The sequence below is a fragment of the Salmo salar genome, chromosome 05 (assembly GCF_965601325.2).
Source record: "Salmo salar chromosome 05, fSalSal1, whole genome shotgun sequence".
NCBI classification, from domain to species: domain Eukaryota; kingdom Metazoa; phylum Chordata; class Actinopteri; order Salmoniformes; family Salmonidae; genus Salmo; species Salmo salar.
In genome coordinates, this window is record NC_138295.1 from 30,655,210 (window position 1) to 30,664,851 (window position 9,642).

The window sequence follows — 9,642 nt, forward strand, 5'->3', positions numbered from 1 at the left end:
CATCCATGATATCAAAAATGATAGTTTTAACCATGTTTTGAGGCTAAAGTGTTTGCTTACATTATTTACAATCATTGGAGTAAAACAAGCTTATATGTGGGTTCTGATGGGGTATGACAGTTGAACTTAGCTCATGAGACATAAGTTGTCCACTTCAAGAATCAATGAGTGTATATTGTTAATTTATAAGTCCTAAAATGTATATAGCAACTAAGGAGTCAATCTTTAATGGGATAACTGTGTGTAACCTTTAACTGTCAAAATATTGAGAGAATGCTAATGTACATGAGGTGTTTTTCATACCAGAAACAGGCACATGCTATGCAATATTGGTCCAAAAATCGACCATAAGTCTCTTTGACAAATAAAACACATGAATCATGATGTGACCTCTGGTAGTAGTTCATTGGAAGAGTATAGAGCCATGTTTTGTGATTTGATGCTAGACCAACGTTGTGACTATGTTGTGACTGGAGACAAGCCTTGTTTTGAGGTGTTGATGGCCAGCTATAGCTTGTGTCATCTGGTCTGGCCTCTCTACAGAACCTTGAGGGACCGACAAGAGAAAAGCTTCTACATCTGCATTGCTTGCTGTTTGGGGTTTTAGGCTTGGTTTCTGTATAAGCACTTTGTGACAACTGCTGATGTAAAAAGGGCTTTATAAATACATTTGCCTCTACAGGATCGGTGGGTCCCCTGCGGGACGGTTGAGCTAACGTAGGCTAATGTGATTAGCATGAGGTTGTAAGTAACAAGAACATTTCCCAAGACATAGACATGTCTGATATTGTCAGAAAGCTTAAATTCTTGTTAATCAACTGCACTGTCCAATTTACAGGAGCTATTACAGTGAAAGAATACCATGCTATTGTTTGAGGAGAGTGCACAGTTAGGAACTTGAAAAGTTATTAATAAACAAATTAGGCACATTTGGGCAGTCTTGATACAACATTTTTAACAGAAATACAATGGTTCATTGGATCAGTCTAAAACTTTGAACATACACTGCTGCCACCTAGTGGCCAAAATCTAAATTGTGCCTGTGCTGGAATAATACATTATGGCCTTTCTCTTGCATTTCAAAGATGATGGTACAAGAAAAATGTATTTTTATTTTTATTATCTTTTACCAGATCTAATGTGCTATATTCTCCTACATTCCTTTGACATTTCTACAAACTTTAAAGTAGTTTCCTTTCAAATGGTATCAAGAATATGCATTTCCTTGCTTCAGGTCCTGAGCTATAGGCAATTACATTTGGGAATGTCATTTTAGGCGAAAATTGAAGAAAGGGGCGGATCCTTAAGAAGTTTTAACAACTTATCAACTGGGGTTGGAAGGAATGTCTTGTTTTGTAGACAGGGCCTGTTCCAGGAATAACCGATGTAAGCTGTTGCTTAGGGTCCCCAGCCGCTACGGGGACCCCGACCAGGAAGGAACTCAGTCAGGGTCTCAACCTACTAGTGCTGAGCGATTAGGGCTTTTTGAGGTCGGTTCGGTTTCGGTTTGATTATAAAAAAATTATCACAGTTTTGATTTCGCTTATAAAATTTAAAAAAATGCACTATGCATTATATAGGTTGAATGCTGTAACAACACAGAATATAACAATTAATAAAAGTCCCATGATGGTAGTGACTGTCATTACTGCTTTTCACTTATTAACCATAATTTATTCACATTACTTTACTTATAAAATGTTTTGTTTTATTTGCTGACATTATTATTTCATTATAAGATGTTTTCTGCGTGAAACTCTCTCAAAACTCTCTCAAATATTGGCTTGATGGAAAGTCCCTACTACATCGCACTGTTTGGACTTGTCATAACCGTCGTAAGGATAGGACCAAGGCGCAGCGGGTAAAGTGCTCATACTTAATTTATTCGATGAAAACACTTAAACAAAATAAACAAACAACGAAAAACAGTTCCATAAGGCATCCAGGCTATACAGAAAATAACCACCCACAAAACACCAGTGAAACAACATCAACTAAATATGGCCTCCAATTAGAGACAACTACAACCAGCTGCCTCTAATTGGAGGTCATGCCCAAAAACCAACATAGAAATAGAAAACTAGATTTTAACCATAGATACAGAAAACATAGAACAAAACTCAAAAACACCAGAACACACAAAACAAACACCCCCTGCCACGCCCTGACCATACTATAATGACAAATAACCCCTTTTACTGGTCAGGATGTGACAGGACTTGATCTGATTTATCTCTACAGAAACTGCACCAAAAAAATGAAAGAAATGTAATTCAAAAAATTGAACCAACGTCGATCAATTATTTGTTTAAAAAACAAAGAACATGCCTCCCGATTGGCGCAGTGGTCTAAGGCACTGCATCGCCGTACTTGAGGCATCACTACAGGCCCGGGTTCGATCCCAGGCTGTGTCACAAATAGCCGTAACCGAGAGTCCCATAGGGCGGCACACAACTGACCCCTCATTGTCCAGGTTAGGGGAGGGTTTGGCCGAGGGGGCTTTACTTGGCTCATCATGCTCTAGTGACTCCTTGTGGCTGGCCAGGCACCTGCAGGCTGACTTCAGTCATCAGTTGAACGGTGTTTCCTCCGACACATTGGTGCGGGTGGGTGTTAAGGAGTGTGGTTTGGCGGGTCATGTTTCAGAGGACGCATGACTTGACCTTCACCTCTCCTGAGCCCGTTGGGGAGTTGCATGAGACAAGATTGTAATTGGGAGAAAAAGGGGGTCAAAAATACAACAACAAAATATATACCACATGTTGGTTAATCGCTCAGCACTACATTTTACTATTGAGAGTAAGAATAGTAGAATACACCAGGTGGAATTTCAACATTTGGTTGTGCATCAGCAGTTTTTCTCTTGTTATGTCAGTCACTGACAGTCACTCAATTAGCCATGTCAGCTAACAATTTTTAGATTGGTATTTAGCCTATCCAGCTATCTAATCACACAAGGCACATGAGGGGCCCTGACCTCCAGGGGGCCCCCATTCATTTTGATAGTCATTCTCACTCCGATATCATGGCATAAGTCATTACAAAATGTGGAGAATTGCAGGAAATTAGCTTTATAATGGTCAAAATGTATGTTGACTCCATGACAGAATGGGTAGAATTGTAGAAAACTTGCTTTAAAACTGCAATATTTTCTCTACGCACTGTGGCGAAATGTGTAGAATTGCAGAGAATTAACTTTAAAATGTAAATGTTTCTCTCTGCTATCAAGAGGGGGGCCACAAAAATGTTTTGCCGTGAGGTTGGGGGCCCTCCAACCAAATCTCGCTTAGGGCCCCCAAAAGGCTAGAACCGGCCCTGATGGTAGACCTCTGTGAGTTTCATCTTTGTGTTTAATAACACAGAGAAAAATGAAAAGATCCTGAAGGAAACCGTGCTACCAAATGTTGTTATCCGGAGAGACACTGCCATAGATGTAATTTATTGTGGTTCAGTCTATCACCTCAGGCTTCCTTTAATAAATCCCCAAACTAACAAACAGGTGAAGAACATTTCTCCTCATCATCTTTCCTTTCTGTGGTTCAACAAAAAGGCCCAATATAATGACTTCATTACAAGATGACGAAATAGGGTCAAATTGATCTGGTCAGTCTTTTACTAACTTCATCAATCTTGGAAATACAATCGCACACTGTCCACCCCTAAGTTATTTTCGCCCTTTAGGAGTTGGTGATAGAGATTCATTTTCTAAGAGGGGAACCCATTCTCCCATGTGTAATTAAGAGTATCCAAATAAACTAGATGTTAGCCCTGAAGACGAACACTTGGAAACAAATAAAGGACTAATGAAGAAATGATTGCACTTTCAGTATAGGTAATAAATGAATTTTAAGGCAGTAGAACGCGTATGCACATCACTGTTTTTCTCATTGATTCAAATTATCTGTGGGTGACTAACAAATCTCAACATACGGTAAGTATTTCACGTCATATGAAGCTTGAAAACACGTGCAGAATGTCATTGTTGAGTATCAGTGTGTCAAGAGCTTCACCGTTGAAGCATAAAAAAAGATGACAAACCACACACATACATTCTCATGACTTGCCTTTACAAACAGATTGAAGAAGGACACAACAGCTCATTTGTGGCATGCGTACATCCTGACCTGATAGGCACACTCATTCATTCTACAGGCGAGTATCTACGGCAGATTTGAGATCAACGGCTGTTAATTACAACAAGATTAAATCTGTATTAATAGAGAGAGTATGCTTCATTACTCCTTTCATAACCTATAGAGGCTTTTGTAGTCAAATTCATAATGGGTGTCTTCTCTCGGATCTCCTCAAATACATTTTTGATAATACCTTGTTTTTAAGATATGGAATGAATCAAATCATTGGTGAAACCTTGAAGTAAACCTTTAGCCTGCATGATATTTATCTGCCAAGCTGTCGTGGTCTTGTGAAGGCTACTTCGTGGTACTTAAGTTATAGTTAGTGTAACTTTCTCACAATTAAAATGTATCTCATAGTTCACATTATCCCAAACACGTTTTCTGTTTCTCCAAAGTGTATGCATTTTTCGAGTGTTTACTTTTACGCAAGATAACTGATGGCAGATCAACCCTTTGAGCCATTTGCGATGAAAGGTTTTGACTACAGAGATGGAAGTTTGTGAATTCCACACTACAACTGAGTCTCTGATTACAAAGGGGGCCAATCCACTTGCAGTGTCTGCATTCTAGTGGCAGGGACATATACATAATCATAGTGCAAAAGCGATGTCCGTCAGCTATTTCAGGTTTTCATGTTCAGCTGTCATGTTATGTTATGTTTCTTTTTTAATGGTCAAACGTTCATCTTAAATGTGTAAATGTCATATGTACAGTACCAGTCAAAAGTTTAGACACATCTACTCATTCCAGGGTTTTTCTTTATTGTTTACTATTTTCTACATCGTTGAATAATAGTGAAGAAATCAAAACTATGAAATAAAACATATGGAATCATGTAGTAACCAAAAAAGTGTTAAACAAATCCAAATATATATTATATTTGAGATCCTGTTGACAGCTTTGCACACTCTTGGCATTCTCTCAACCAGCTTCATGGGGTAGACACCTGGAATGCATTTCAATTAACAGGTGTGTCTTGTTAAAAGTTAATTTGTGGAATTTCTTTCCTTCTTAATGCATTTGAGCCAATCAGTTGTGTTTTGACAAGGTAGCGGTGGTATACAGAATATTGCCCTATTTGGTAAAAGACCAAATGAATATTATGGCAAGAACAGCTCAAATAAGCAAAGAGAAACGACAGTCCATTATTACTTTCAGAGATGGTTAGACATTTCAAGAACTTTGAACATTTCTTCAAATGCAGTCGCAAAAATCATTAAGAGCTATGATGAAACTGGCTCTCATGAGGACCGCCACAGGAAAGGAAGCCCCAGAGTTACCTCCACTTCAGAGGATAAGTTCAGTAGAGTTATCAGCCTCAGAAATTGCAGCCCAAATAATTCTTCACAGAGTTCAAGTAACAGACACATCTCAGCATCAGCTGTTCAGAGGAGACTGCGAGAATCAGGCCTTCATGGTCGAATTGCTGCAAAGAAACCACCACTAAAGGACACAAATAATAATAAGAGACTTGCTTGGGCCAAGAAACACGAGCAATGGCAATTAGGCCGGTGGAAATCTGTCCTTTGGTATGATGAGTCCAAATTTGAGATTTTTGGTTCCAACCGCTGTGTCTTTATGAGCCACAGAGTAGGTGAACGTATGATCTCCACATGTGTGGTACCCACCGTGAAGCATGGAGGAGGGGGTGTGATGGTGTGGGGGTGCTTTGCTGGTGACACTGTCTGTGATTTATTTAGAATTCAAGGCACACGTAACCAGCATGGCTACCACAGCATTCTGCAGCGATACGCCATCCCATGTGGTTTGCGCTTAGTGGGGCTATCAATTGCTTTTCAACAGGACAATGACCCAACCAACCTCCAGGCTGTGTAAGGGCTATTTGAACAAGAAGGAGAGTGGAGTGCTGCATTAGATGACCTGGCCTCCACAATCACCCGACCTCAACCCAATTGAGATGGTTTGGGATGAGTTGGACAGCAGAGTGAAGGAAAAGCAGCCAACAAGTGCTCAGCATATGTGGGAACTCCTTCAAGACTGTTGGAAAAGCATTCCAGGTGAAGATGGTTGAGAGAATGCCAAGAGTGTGCAAAGATGTCATGAAGGCCAAGGGTGGCTACTTTGAAGAATCTAAAATATCAAATATAATTTGATTTGTTTAACACTTTTTTGGTTACTACATGATTCCATATGTGTTATTTCATGGTGTTGATGTTTTCACTATTATTCTACAATGTAGAAAATAGTTAAATTAAAGAAAAACCCTTGAATGAGTAGGTGTGTCCAAACTTTTGACTGATACTGTATATCACAGCAAAATGTGACACTGTGTCACCTCCTGTAGCTTCGTAGCCTATGGAAAGTGTGGTGCATAACTCCCCAGTGAGCTGTTGCAGAGGCTTGTTGGCTACTGGTGTATCAGCACACATCTGAAACTTGATCTTTCACATCTGCGTCTTTCCACCATGGCTAAATTCCTAGCTACTGTAGCCAAGGGATTGTTTTTGTTCCACTGTAATGCAACTTCAACGCTCTTTTCCTTGTACTTCCATAAAAGTGTCAAGTTTGAAATATCTGGATTAAGAGAGTAAAGTAGCCACTATTTTCAACATGCCGTTTGAAATTTCTCTGTTGGTTGAACTTAGCCTTTTTCCAGGAGGAAAATGCATTAGCCAATAGAAATTAGTAAAAAAAGAACCCCAAAGAAACCAGATATGTCACTTCCTTGAGTAGGACGCAAGTAAATTTATGCCAGGGATTAAAATGTTGGTTGACTAAGTCTCGTGTTATTTCTGTTCCATGCTATTCCATGACAACAGCTTTGTATGCCTTGCAGGTGTTCTTCGAGTTAAGTCCTAGTATTGGCTGGGGTCATAAACTGTTCACAACTCTTGTTACAGGCACCTGTAGCCACTGTCTATATTAAATGACCTATAATGACCTGTTCTTTGGATGAGCTTTTATGTCGTATTTTTTACCTTTATTGCCAACACATGTATCTTTTTGTCTCTGAGTCTTGTGGTCTCTTACTGGGTTGTGCTGTCCCATCAGGAGTCAAGCATTTACTTTAGCTGAAAAAACATGGTTTCTAAACATATAAACCACCACAACAACAAGTTTACATGGGGAATCATCAACATCGAAACGCTCTTCAAAGGGGCAGAAGCAAGCTACCTTAAAACGGGAAGACAACCGAGTCAAAGAGGAGCTTGACACTGTTGAACTTTGCACGGCGTGTCCTTACATGTCGAGGCTTCCCGCTAATATTGATGCATTCCCATCTGCCATTGTCTCGGCGAAGCGGAGCGAGATCATAGACAGGACAGTCTGCAGATCAACAGCTACTCGGCTCTTTACCACGCTCCTCCACCCAGTGACTTTTGGATGAAAACAGGGAAAGAGTCTGGACAGCATCTCTTCTCTCAGGCTTGTCTGGCCCCTCGGAGCTATCAAGGCTCTTGAAACGTTTTGTCGCCATGCAGTCCAGGCGGTTCCACTTTTGTTCCATTCCTCCTGATCCTCTGTTCCACCTGTCATCCATCCCACAAGCCCCCTCTGGGTGACCTGATGACAGCTGCCGAACGTGAGGGGATTCATAAACTGCCGAGGGGACGTGTATCTGTGACTTTGGTGTTTTTTTAGTCACAAGTTTACTGATCAAAACACGTTTGGTCTAACAAGCAAACAACAAACATAACACTCTTATTTTGTCTGAAAATCAAGAATGAGACAACTCCAGTATTCCCAGATAGACTTTGCGATCATTTCACACGAGCTCCAATAACTGATGAACCCTGTGTAGTTATCTCACTTGTTACTTGGGTGAGGGCTTGATATGGATCTGCAGATCAAGACACCACTTCTTCCTTCCAGGATGTGAGAAAGCCCTCAGCCACCATGATGGGCTGGATGATCTATGAGGCTGTGCCATTGAAGTCAGTCCATAATAATCCTGTGACAAAGCTGAGGGTGTTTGGGGAAACAGAAATAGTACCATCATGGCTCTATTTCAATAAGCTGGCCCCCAGTCCTTCTGACTGTATCTCACAGCCATCTTCTGCTTGACTTGTATTACCTTAACCTTGTCTGATGTAAAAGAGATTGTGTTAATGGCTAAAACAGTGAAAAAAGACTATGTTGATGAAATATTTAATCTTTGGTGACACAGGACAACCGTTGTATTTTACAAGCAATTCGCTACACCCATAATAACATCTGCTAAAAACGTGTATCCGACCAATAAAATGTGATTCGATTTCTTATTTATGTTTAGCACCTGTCATCCTTTCTACAAAGGGTGAAAAATCAGGCATACAGTCTAATACCCAGATTCTGCTGTAAAAGCATGCATGTCTGTAGAAAAAAAACGGTTACTTTTCAGTCTACCTTTCAAAACAATAACTATCATGCTGGAAAGTTTGCCTGACTTTTTGTTGTATCACTTCAGCTCCAAATCCATGAGTGATGGCAGTTAATGAAGTGTAGTCACAAGTTCCTCACTAGCTACCATCATTAGTACATTTCAAGCCTTGGTGACTCTGATTCAATTGTTATAAATGAAATAAAAAATGACAGCTGAATAAGACGATTGAGTATTCTTTGATTATCTAGACACATCATACAACTATTCAAAAGTGATTATATTGATTCCACAAGGTATTTAAACCACATTCATAGCCTCCCTCAACCTGCAAATCTCTAAAAATGAAAACGAGCAACAAATGAATCATTTTTGGTCAAAACCAATCCGACCAATCAGCCTAATTCGCTGCGGGTGTGACGGCATCACACTGTTCATGGTCTCTCGCTCGGTGCCTGTTTTGGGGATAGAACACTCTTGCCCCACTATGTGGTGCTGCCTAAGCAGGAGGAGTTCTTTAATGAGCCAGCAGGTATCTGCAGCTGGGCCTAACGTCATTTCTCCCCAGCTAAAGAACAGATCCTATGGCGCGTAAGTGGTTGTGATGGATGAGTGCTACAGCTCATCGTCCCCCTCTCATCCTCATCATAACCCGCCCACCTCCACCACCCCCGCTGCACCCCCTCGAAGGTTCCCCCTCTAACCCCTTTTTGAAGAACGGAGGGGTGACTAACTGGTGCCGGGCCCCTGTTCACCTCTCTTCTGTGACATCACCACCATTGGCAGAGGGCTAGTGTTTTGGTTGCCTGTGAGTGCTAAGCATGTCTCCAGCATCAATAATGCAGCGCTCCAGTGGTTGGGGCCTGGGGTTTCAGTTAGCCAAGTATGAGTGCAGCACTTAAGCTGGCATGGCATCCAGTTGTCAGGGGTGTCAATCCCTCATTCCTCTCCAAGAAGGGTGAATGGTGTCCCCCCTCTCAAGGGCAGAGAGATGTTGTCGTTGCAGAGAGATGTTGTCGTGGGTCAAGGGACCATGTGGTGGGATATCCATATGTGGTAACTTGAGTAAACACTTGGTAAAGTGGAGATGCGTCGCTGCTCACTGACTGTTTACACCAGCATGTTTTCAGAAAGCAACCAAGTACACTATCAGGGAATTCTTAATCAAGACTCAGCTGACCATAT